Raw genomic sequence first — 12,536 nt, forward strand, 5'->3', positions numbered from 1 at the left:
ACGCAAGCTGGAATCAAGACTGCTGGGAGAAATATCAGTAAGCTCAGATACACAGAAGACACCACCCTTATGGCAGACAATGAAGAACTAAAGAGCCTCTTGATGAAAGTGAAAGAGGAGAGTGAAAAAGTTGGCTTAAAACTCAACATTCAGATAACTTAAGATCATGACATCTGGTCCCATCACTTCATGGAAAATAGATGGGGAAAAAATGGAAACAGTGAGAGACTTTCTTTCCTTGGGCTCCAAAATCATTGCAGATGGTGACTGCAGCCATGAAATTAAAAGACACTTGCTCCTTGGAAGAAAAGTTATGACCAACCTAGATAGTATATTAAAAAGCAGATACATTACTTTGCCAACAAAGGTCCATCTGGTCAAAGCTATCGTTTTTCCAGTAGTCATGTATGGATGTGAGAGCTGGACTATAAAGCTGAGCACTGAAGAATTAATGCTTTTGAACTGTGGTGTTGGAGAAGACTCTTGAGAGTCCCTTGGACTTCAAGGAGACCCAACCAGTAAATCCTAAAGGAAGTCAGTCCTGAATATTCATTGGAAGGACTGATATTGAAACTGAAACTGCAATACTTTGGCCACCTGATGCGAAGAACCAACTCACTGGAAAAGACCCTGATGCTGGGAGAGATTGAAGACAGGAGAAGAAGGGACGACAGTGGATGAGATGGTTGGATGGCATCACTGATGCGATGGACAAGAGTTTGAGTAAGCTCTGGGAGTTGGTAATTGACTGGAAAGCCTGACATGCTGCAGTCCTTCGGGTCGCAAAGGATTGGACACAACTGAGCGACTGTAATGAACTGAATGAGCTGAATGGTCTAGTGGTTTTCCCTACTGTTTTCAATTTAAGTTTGAATTTGACAATAAGTAGTTCATGATCTGTGCTACAGTCAGCTCCCAGTCTTGGTTTTGCTAACTGTATCGAGGAGCTCCATGTTTGGTTGCAAACAGTCTAATCAGTCTGATTTTCCTATTGACCATCTGGTGATGTCCATGTGTAGTCTTCTCTTGTGTTATTTGAAGAGGTGTTTTCTGTGACCAGTCCATTCTCTTGGCAAAATTTTGTTAGCCTTTGACCTGGTTTGTTTTGTACTCCAAGGCAAAATTTTCCTGTTACTCGAGGTATTTCTTGACTTCCTACTTTTGTATTCCAGTCCCCTATAATGAAAAGGACATCTTGGGGTGTTAGTTCTAGAAGGTCTTGTACGTCTTCATAAAAATCGTTCATATTCAGCTTCTTCAGCATTACTGGTTAGGGCATAGACTGAGGTTACTGTGACATTGAGTGAATTGCCAGGAGAGCTGAGAAGTGATCTCTAGGGCCAGTGAGTGAATTCATCCTTCCTAAGGGAAAAGTTTGACTGGTTTGACTCCAGAATGGCAGAGTAGAAGGATGTGCCCTCATCTTCTCCTGTGATAACTCCAAAATTACAACTGACTGCTGAATAACCATCGACAGGAAAATCTTGAATGCCACCAAAAAAAGATACCCTACATCCAAGGGCAAAGGAGAAGCCCCAGGAAGATGGAAGGAGGGGCTAAATTGCATTTAGAGTCAAACCCTGTACCCACCAGAGACATTTGGAGGGTTCAAACAAACCTTGTGCTCACCAGAACCCAGAGACCCCCATAGACTGAACCAGAACTGTGTTTGAGTGTCTCCTCCGGAGGTATGGGTCAGCCATGGACTGCTGCAGCGGTAGGGACTCTGGGTGTAATAGCCCTGGGTATGGCTTAAGCCCTCTTGGAGGAGGTCATCATTAAACCCACCCTAGAGCCGCCAGACCTTACACAGGACTGGGGTAACAGACTCTTGGAGGGCACAAACAAAAGTCTATGCAGTGGCAGCCTCCAAATTAATATGTCCAGACCAAACTTCTACACCAATGCGACGTTCTTTTGTTTGTTGGTTGGTTTGTTTAAATTAATTGATTTGTTTTTGGCTGTGCTGTGTCTTCGTTGTTGGACTCAGGCTTTCTTTAGTTGTTGTGAGCACCTCTCTTGTTGAGGCACACAGACTTCTAATTGCAGTGACTGTCTTGTTGGGGAGAAATGGCTCATTAGTTGGGAGATATGGGCTTAATTTTCTAATGTTATGTGGAATATTTCCAGACCAGGGATCAAACGCATGTCCCTTGCTTTGGCAGCTGGATTCTCAACCACTGGACCACCAGGGAAGTGTTGATGCCACATTCTTGACATTTATCTCTTGACATCTCCAGTAGGACATCTAATAGAAGTCTCAAAGTCAGCATATCTAAAACTTCATTCCATATCCTCCCGCATGGGGAACACCAATCGTTATCCCCATCTCAGTTGATAGCAACTCCATCAGTCTGGCAGCTCAAGCCAAATTATTTTGAAATAATCTTTGCCCCCTCTCTTTTTCTCATCCAGTCATTAAATAAATTCTCTTGGGTATATCTTAAAATATATCTAGAATCTAAGTACCTCTCATCCACTTTTTTGCTCCTACTGTCACATTTTGTTGCAACCACTGAGATAAGTCCCCACCTGCATCATTTCCATAGCCTCTCATGGGGTCTCCCTCTTTCCACCCTTGCCGTCAAGTTTATTCTTCATATAGTGACTAAGGCAATTCTGTTAAATTGTCCATCATATCATGTCACTCTCCTCTTACCTCTCTAGTGGAGTCCTTAAAATAACATAATATCCAGAATCTTTACTCTATGGCCTGTGAGTCTTCCCTTGATTTAGCCCCTGTTTTCTTCTATGAGCTTAGTTCCTGCCAGCCTCTCCTTTGTCCATTCCTTCCTTGAACATGAAAGCCCATTTGATCTCTGATGTCCATCGTGCTATTGTCTCTGCTTAGAACTGTCTTCCTTCAGATATTTGCGTAGCTTGCTCACTCATTTTGTTTAGACCTCTGCTCAAATTTCACCTTCTCAAATAGATACTACCTCTCACTGCTGACTATTGATAGTGCAATTGCAATAGTACCTTGTCTCCCTCCATCTCTTACCTGGCTTTATTTTTATTTCTTATACTCACAGTGCCTGATTGTTATGAATTTTTATCTCTTTTCTAGTCTGTTTTCCCAACTAGAACATACATGTCATGAGGACATAGCTTTTCTCTAATTTCCTGAGTCCTAGATCAATGCTTAGAATCCAAAAGGTGATTACTAAACATCTAAAGGAAAGAAAGAATGAAGGGGCTTTGTACAAATGCACTATAATACATGCTGCTATAATCATTTCTAAAATAAAATTGTAATAGTCTTTTTGGATTGGACTGAATGACTAGTTTTCTTTGATATTTGATATTAGTTTTAAGTTAGGCTGTGAAATAGCTACTAAAAAATGTGAGAATCAATGATGGAAGAGAAAATAAAAACCATCTGCATCAGCTATCACCTTCTAGCCTACACTGCACTTAGGGAACGTCCATCTTTATTGAAGATTTGTCTTATTTTTACAACTCTCAACATTTCACCACCTTGACAGGACATCTTTTCCAATATTTAATTATTCTGTCAATTGAGCATCTATTTTTTTTTTTAAGGCAAATCAGATTTAATCACTACATTTTAAGCTTAATTCTTTTTGGAGATCTTCTGATAAATAGAAAATTAATTTTGTGTACAAAATGCTTAGGTAGATTAACCTGAATATTCAGTACAGGGGTACATAGTAGGAATACTAATGCTTGTTGAATGTTGTTGATTGAATCATATGTAAACAAGAAAGGATTTTTTAACCATTTCATGTATTTTAGATTTTTTTATCATAAGTTTTTATCATTTCTTTCTGTTCATTTAATTATTTTTGCTTTATGTGCTTTTTCCTACCAAACACAGACATCAAATGTTCACATAGAAAATGAACATTAACTTTAAAATAATAATCCAAAGCTTTGCATGGCAAAGTAATAGATCTTCTCAGTGTCATGTTATAGTTTTAGATAATAGCTTTTCTGGTTGGCTCTGGAGACCCTCAACATAAATCTATTTGAGGATGGGTTAGAATGAAGATGACAGGGAAAATGGAAGAGGAACACAGGAGAAAAATCATGTCTGGAAATTGATGGTCATTTCTATGTATGTTTGTCACCTTGGAAAAGATTAAGGGGATGATGGTACCTCTCTATAACTCATTTTTTTATAATGTGTTAAGATGAACCCAAATAAATGATCAGCCATAACGGTGAGAGTAGGGCTACCGTTTGGGGATTGCATTGCTAAAGTCAGTCACAGAGGCCTACTTCCAGGATAGGAAAGTCTAATCCAGTATTTTTCTTTGAATGGTGTGTGGCTTACTTTTAATAAGTAATAAATACACTAAAATAAAAATAATACATGTTGTAAAAAAGTAAAAATGTGGGTTTTGTAAAAAAGAAACTAAAACACCGTGATGCCACCATCTAGATAGAATTGTTACTGTCTTTGTACTTCTTCCTGTCTTTCTTCTATGCATATTTTAACATAATAATGAAAGTAGTATTATCCTCTATAATTATGGATCATGACTTTTGGTTACTATTACTATATGCACTCAGTCCTTAAAAATGCCTAATTTTAATAATCACATAATATCTTATAATTTATCAAGGTATATTAATTTGCCTAGCCATTTACTTATTGTGAATATTTTGGTTACTTTTAACGTTTAATGTTAAACTTTTTTGCATAAAACCTTTAAATTATTTGGGAGAAGAAGTTTCTTTTTTAAAAGGAAGAATGTAAAGCAAATGTTCTGAACACCCGTCTTCTTAAAAGTAGTGAATATTTTGGTCTCATGCAGTCTTTGTAATTTTATTTTAGATTGCCAATTTGAATATATAAATTGCTATTTGAATCTTATTATTTTTGTGATTCATTTAACTTTGCTTACTACCAGTGTTGAACATTTTCTCGTGTTTACTAGCGTTTGTATTACTTCTTTGGAGACGTTTTCATATAATATGTCAGTTTATTTGGCTTTTAGTATTTATATTCCTCCATAAATAGTTTCTCCAGTCAAGATAAGACTGTCTGGTTCACCATCCATTTATTTTCTTGTTTATCAGTTTAACTCAGTACTACAGAATGGTAAAGAAATGGTCAAGTCCATGTAGCATACAATGGCTTTAAAAATATTCTTTTTTTAAGCCCTATTCAAACATTTTCTATAAAATACTAAGAATCTTTTTATAGGCAATTCTTTATAACCTAGATTTATTTTATAAGATAAATCTTTTTGTATTTGTTGTTTGAAATCAAGTGAAACATGGTTCTCAGTTCATACTTTATATATTTTCTTAATTCACACCTTGGTCACACACACATACACACAAATTTCCCATTTATTTACTTATTGTACTTTTTGGAAAAGGATAAAAATTAAAATAATAATCATATAAATGTTATGCTTAATATAAAATTTATGTGTTTGCTTCTCTTTTTTAAATGAAGGGATGTGATATTTTGAAAGAAGAGTGAATAAAGGTGAGGATGTTGAAATTTTGGAGAATTAGAGAATAGAGAGTTTTTGTCTTGTTCCTATATGTTAAATATATAAGTTGCAAATATTTCTGTGACTAAGCATTTTTAATAGAAAATCCTCTTTGAACTATGGTAAAATTAAAAATCTTGTTCTAAATTAGGAATGTACAGATACAATGAGTACCATAGAGAATCATCAAGAGAAACCCCTAGAGAATAACGGAGCAACTCATGACCTACCTGTGGGACCCCCAGTTTCTCTGTCAACTATGAACACAAATGCAAAAAGAAAATACATGTGTGTGAAGAAATTGATATCTTATATTTACCTTAGCATTTCCTTTCCTACAGATTTAGTAATCAAATCTAGACTGGCAAATAAAGAAAGAAGGATATCAATTTTATGAATCAGTTATGATGTTCTCGATTAAGGACTGCAAATACTTAACCCCTTACAGAGGATTACAAATCTAGCAATGGGTGGATCCAGATTCATACCCAGGTCCGACCCCAAGGATCATGGTCCTTAACAAACCTAAGGTGTTTTTATCATAAGTCCTATTCTATCATACAAGTCATCAAGGAAACAGAGGAAAAAGGAAAGAAAAAAAAAAGAGAGATTATCCTATTATCCTAAAGTAAGCAGCTGAAGAGTATAAAGAATCAAAGTAAATCATAGAATTACAGGTTTGGTTTGGTTTGGTTTTTGTATGAGAGGAGACTTCCACTTAGGAGAGGGATAAATTGGCAGTAAGGCCATGGAGCAAAGGGTGAACTTTGTACATCCATAGGGATGTGATGTAATTGCTGGTCCCTTGAGTTCTCCAGTCTATAACTTAAACAGTGCAGCATCCCATTATGGAAAAACCATGGCCATCTGGTCTTCCTGGCTCTGAGGTGCAACCTGTAATGTAATTTCAGAAATGCATTAGAGCTGGGAGACTGAATCTCAGGGAAAATCAAGTTTGGTCAGCTGACAAAGTTAATTTGGTGCTTCATCATTGTACTGGCCAGCTCTTGTCATAGAAGCAGCTTAGTGCTTTGAAATTGTTCAGTCTGGGAAGAAAACAAAAAACACAAAAATGCAGAGATATGAAGGAGAGGCATACCTTTTCATCCCCCCAAATTTAGCCAGCGCTGTGTGTTTTCAAAACAATTAGATTAGGGAATTTTTTGTCTGTATTTTAAAAAAGGATAATGTCTACATCATTTCTGTTAGATAATACTTATTATTATAGAATACAATAATAAGGGCAAGGGTCAAAGTGTATTTTGCATTTAAGTATGATGCAAGGTCAAAAAGTCCAATTTTGAAAATGTCTTGCTCAACAAAACTTGTTCAGTGTAGCAGCAGTACAATTAGATACTGCAATTCATGCCATATATGCAGTTTCTAAAATGCCAGGAAGAGAGAAAAGGAGAAAGAAAGAGGAAGGAAGGAGGGGAGACAGAAGATAAAAGGAAGGAGAATGAGAACAAGAAAGAAGGAAATTAGGGAAGGAAAGAGGATAAAAGAAAAAGGAAGAGTAATATGATAATCAAAGAATTTTTAAATGGTATCAAGTCAACTGAGATGTTTGTTATTAAAAAAGACATAATTTATTTTTTGTAAAGTAGACTGCAAAAGAGTATATTTGTCCTAAAGTGGTAAGTGTGTAAAAAGAAAGATAGGTAGTCTCATCATCATTAATGTTGCTCCATAAAATCTCCTGAACTGCATTTGAATCATCCTTCAGGGTCACTCATTTCCCTTCCTTTCCTGCCTTCCTGCAGCCCTTAAAGAAAACAGCTCTAGTGTTAAGAGAAAAGGATTTGTTTCTGTGTTGAAAGTAAGGAGATGTGAAAGGAAAATATGCAAGAAAAATAAAACATTTCTGGTCCCTTTTGCACGAGGAGGACTCCAGGAGTGTTAAGAATCCTGTGAGACCCACCACACCCAAGCTTTTGCTCCCTACTGCCCTGACTGCAGGGACTAAAGAATTGGGAGTCCACCCAGCAAAGGTGCAGAAAACGTGAAAATTTTAGCTGCCCTTTTCCTTCAGCACTGTCAACACCCTATTTTGGAAGGTAGTTTTGATTTACTTACTTCTGGATGAACCTGAGTTTCTAAAAGCCTACCAAGAATCTCAGATCACTAATGGAAGTAATTGAAGGCTGACATGGTCAACCAGAAGATAGAGGGGAAAAAAAATTAGTATCTATATATGCAGTGTGTCTCTGAGAGAACCAAATGAAGTGTTAGCAGGAAGAGATATAATAAAGAAAAGAACTTAAAATCAAATGTTCAGTTCAGTCACTCAGTTGTGTCTGACTCTGCGACCCCGTGGACTGCAGCACACCAGGCATCCCTGTCCATCACCAACTCCTGGGGCTTGCTCAGACTCATGTCCATCAAATTGGTGATGCCATCCAACCATCTCATCCTCTGTCATCCCCTTCTCCTGCCTTCAATCTTCTCAGCATCAGGGTCTTTTCCAGTGAGTCAGTTCTTTGTATCAAGTGGCCAAAGTATTGGAGCTTCAGGATTAGATGAGACAGTGGCTAATTACCTATACATGTTTTCCCATCAATTCTCTCTTCCCTTATTTCTATAAATGGAACAATGGCCCACTCAGTCGCTCAAGCCAAAATATAGGAGCATTCTAATTCCTCTCCTTCCCTGTCTCCAAGCCCCTCCCCTACCCCATTACCAAACATCAACAGATTCTTTCCACTCTACCTCAAAACCTTAACGACCTTTACTTGTCACCTGTCTAAATTGTTTCCCTCCTTCTACTTCTATTGATGGTCCAAAGTAATCAAATCTGTGATATCTAGGAATCAGAAACCCTTTCCAAACTTTTCTTTAAATTCCTGGATACATGTTCTGAAGTTACCTGTGTATCCAGCTTCTTGCTTCTCTTATCTACTTCATATTAATGCAGATATGCTAAGACTTAATGCTGTGTCTCGATACTGGAGAAGTAAGAAAAGATTTTTAGAACTAAAAAAAAAAAAACCACACAACTGAGGAAACTACATATGTGTGCATATATACACATATGTATGTATCTGTGCTAGAGCTTCCCTGGTAGCTTAGCTGGTAAAGCATCTGCCTTACAATGCAGGAGATCCTGGTTCGATTCCTGGGTCAGGGAAGATCCCCTGGAGAGGGGATAGGCTACCCACTCCAGTATTTGTGGGCTTCCCTGGGGGCTCAGATGGTAAAGAATCTGCCTGCGAAGCAGGAGGCCTGGGCTTGATTCCTGAGTTGGGAAGAATCCTGGAGAAGGGCGTGGCAACCCACTCCAGTATTCTTGCCTGGAGAATCCCCATGGACAGAGGAGTCTGTCAGGCTGCAATTCATGGGTTCACAAAGAGTCAGACATGACTGAGCGACTAAGTGCACAGCACATGTATCTGTCCGTATGTGTTTTTAAAGTGTGCATCCATATATATGTATTCTCATATATATATTTGTACACATATATATATTTAAGTCTTGCAAATTGTAACATTTTCGAGTATATAAAACCCGTAGTACTGGTGAAAATACATGAAGGGTGTTATTGTAGGCTTATCTCAATGCTCTTCCGCTCTTTGTTCTGTTACTGAGTTGACTACTTAAGACTTTAACTCATTAGTGAGCACATCCCCAGAGTTCCACACCCCCACCCCCATCAGGTGGAGCCCTGATTTTATCACATTGTTTGCAGAAGGCAGCTTTGGTCATTCTCCAGGCTGGGTTTGCTTTGCTCACCAGTATGAAAAATTTAGAAAGAAAATAACTCCAGTTCATCCGTGTATAATTCAAATAGTATTTTAGAACATTATGTTAATCATAGAAACTGCTGAATTAAATATGAAACTGAAGAGATTTCTAGCAGAAACTTCTTAAAATACTTAACTGAGGCTTTTCAGCTTTCACAAAAATTCTACACCCTGCTTTTAGAGCCCTGATAGGTAAAACGGTTGATGCTAGATGAAAGAATGTAAGTGTAATTTATTCATCAGGTCTAACAGTACCTCAAAATCTATGTGACAAATATTTCTTGTATTCCAAACTATTATTACTGGGAAAAAAGGAATCCACAGGCAACATTGATTATACTTTCTGTATAGAAATATTCTATCTTAATATATAGGGCTTTCCCTATGGTTCAGTGGTAAACAATCTGCCAGCCAATGCAGGGGACACAGGTTCGATCCCTGGTCCAAGAAGATTCCACATGCCATGGAGCCACAAATACTGAGCCCACGTGCCGCAACTGCTGAAGCCCATGCTCCCTAGAGTCTGTGCACTACAGCCAGAGAAGCCACAGCAATGAGAAGCCTGCGCACCACAGCGAAGAATAGCCCCGGCTCACTGCAGCTGGAGGAAAGCCTGCCCAGCAACAAAGACAGCTCAGCCAAAAATAAATAAATAAAGTAAAAAATAATAGTTAATCTAAAAGTGGCATAAAGATAAATACACTGCTTTTTTTTTGGTAATTGTTAAAGATACCATGCTAAGAATCAATGACAAATGAAAGCTGTCCAAGAAGAGTAACAAACGTAGGTTAATGTCCTGAAGCTCATATGAATTAATCAGTCTCTAGTCTTTTCCCAATACTATAAACATGATTAGAATTCCAAAAAGAGCTTAAATAGAATATAGTCATTTCTTTTTCTGTTTAAAAAAGATCTGGACTAGATCAGAGTTAGCTTTATCGGTGAAAAAAACTTTATATAATTCAATTCAGAGCAGCCAAATGAGACCTCCAAGGACAAAACAAAAATCCAAATATGCAAATATTGTAATTTCCCAGAGTGGTACAGGTATACACTTCAAGTAAAGGTTAAACAAAAATTATTCATTATCTCAAGTAAACCAGAACAATGCATTACTTTTCATAAACAGATTGCCCTCTTTTTAAAAAATGATGTATTTTGAACCTCAACCTGATATGATTTATGGTACTAATATACTCTGTGAGAGGACAGAATAGCGCTGGCTATTCCCTGACATTACAGCATAAACTCTAGATCATTTAAATATGCAGAAATTGAATGATTTGCAGAGCCATATCCATGCTCCTCTTGCATAGCTGTTTGTAGTTAAGCAAAAAATAGCCTTCATTCTATTTTTACAGCTTTATTTTTGAGATGATCAGAAGGTGAGTTGAAGCACAGATAACATCATTTGGTTTACATAAAATATAAATGAAAATGGTAAGTAATCTGATATAATTTCAAACTAAATTTAAGTCAAATAGCTTTGGGGAAAGTCATTATTTTCTGTTTTCTGAACCTTGTCTAATAATCAAATCAATAAGGAATTTCTCTTTCTCCAACTGTTAGAAATCAACTGTATCTCTTAAAGGAGAAAGGATGTATTGAATATGATTCAGGTTTCATTTATTAGGAACAAGTAGAATCTATTAGAACACATTAAAAAGGTCACAAAACAGTCATTTCTCCGGTCTGGTGTTTGTAGAACCCTACTCAGCTTTCCTATGTCCTAAAAGTCCCCTTACTCTCTTTCCTGGGAGCACGAGCACCCTAGGGTGAAATCAGTAAACAAGAGAACCATTTAGAACAGAAATTGCTGAGGTTATCTCAATTCTGAGTTAGCTCATTGAACGCACGGGCCAGAAAAGCACTTCCACCTGTGCCTCCTCCATGTAATAGTGCCCTACTGCTAAAAGTGAATGCCAGACTAGCAGCAGACTTCTGTCCTGGAGGAAGCTTGATGGAGACAGAGAAATCTCAGACCCCACTCTAGACCTATGGAAGGTGAATCTGCATTTTCAAAAAATCCCGAACTGATTCATGTGTACATTGTCTGAGAGGTGCTGCTGGAAGCTATTTAGTGTTAGTGGTAAAGAATCTGCCTGCCAGTGTAGGAGACACAGGTTCGATCCCTGGGTTGGGAAGATCCCCTGGAGTAGGCAACCCACTCCAGTGTTCTTTCCTGGAGAATCCCATGGATGGAGGATCCTAGTGGCTCCTCTCAGGTAGCAAAGAGTCAGACACAGCTGAAGCAACTTAGCATACATGGGCATGCTCGAGGCTATTTATGTAGTGCCTTAGCATTCTTCCTGTAATAACTCTCATGTTTATTCGCTTTAAGTATTAAAGCTATGGATCATGCTCTTCTAATCTCAATTATGCAAAACCCACATCCTCACTTTCTGTTATGTCTTCAGTTCAGTTGTGTCTAACTCTTTGTGACCTCATGGACTGTAGCACGCCAGGCTTCCCTGTCTATCACCAGCTCCCAGAGCTTGCCCAAACTCATGTCCATCAGGTCAGTGATGCCGTTCAACCATCTCATTCTCTGTCGTCCCCTTCTTCATCTTTCCCAGCATCAGGGACTTTACCAATGAGTCAGTTCTTCGCATCAGGTGGCCAAAGTATTGGAGTTTCAGCTTTAGCATCAGTCCTTCCAGTGAATATTCAGGACTGATTTTCTTTAGGATTAACTGGTTTGATCTCTTTGCAATCCAAGAGACTCTCAAGAGTCTTCTCCAACACCACAGTTCAAATGCATCAATTTTTTTTCAGCACTAAGCTTTCTTTATAGACCAACTCTCACATCCATACATGACTACTGGAAAAACCATATCTTTGACTAGACAGACATTTCTTATAAAGTAATGTCTCTGCTTTCTATTACATGTCTAGGTTGATCATAGCTTTTCTTCCAAGGAGCAAGCATCTTTTAATTTCCTGGCTGCAGTCACCATCTTCAGTGATTTTGGAGCCCCCCAAAATAAAGTCTGTCACTGTTTCCATTGTTTCCCCATCTACTTGCCATGAAGTTATGGGGCCATATGCCATGATCTTAATTTTTTGAACGTTGAGTTTTAAGCCAACTTTTTCACTGTCCTCTTTCACTTTCATCAAGAGGCTCTTTAGTTCCTCTTCACTTTCTGCCATGAGGGTGGTGTCATCTGCATATCTGATGTTATTGATATTTCTCCCAGCAATCTTGCTTACAGTTTGTGCTTCATCCATCCCAGCATTTCACATGATGTACTCTGCATAGAAGTTAAATAAGCATGGTGACAATATATAGCCTTGACATACTCCTTTCCTAATTTGGAACCAGTCC

The 12,536-nt window shown here is 38.0% G+C and overlaps 1 protein-coding gene and 1 non-coding gene across 21 annotated transcripts in view; both read left to right on the top strand.

The window, feature by feature from the left end:
* The window catches only part of B3GALT1 (beta-1,3-galactosyltransferase 1), a 629,012-nt gene that overhangs the window by 257,415 nt on the left and 359,061 nt on the right, over positions 1-12,536 (top strand). The gene's annotated exons all lie outside the window — the stretch shown is intronic.
* TRNAV-UAC (transfer RNA valine (anticodon UAC)) lies at positions 8,526-8,599 on the top strand. Its single transcript has one exon. It is a non-coding gene; the product is annotated as a tRNA-Val (tRNA).

Source organism: Bos grunniens, chromosome 2, assembly GCF_055505025.1.
Source record: "Bos grunniens cultivar Pamir isolate PY7600 chromosome 2, Bosgru_T2T1.0, whole genome shotgun sequence".
Classification (NCBI taxonomy): domain Eukaryota; kingdom Metazoa; phylum Chordata; class Mammalia; order Artiodactyla; family Bovidae; genus Bos; species Bos grunniens.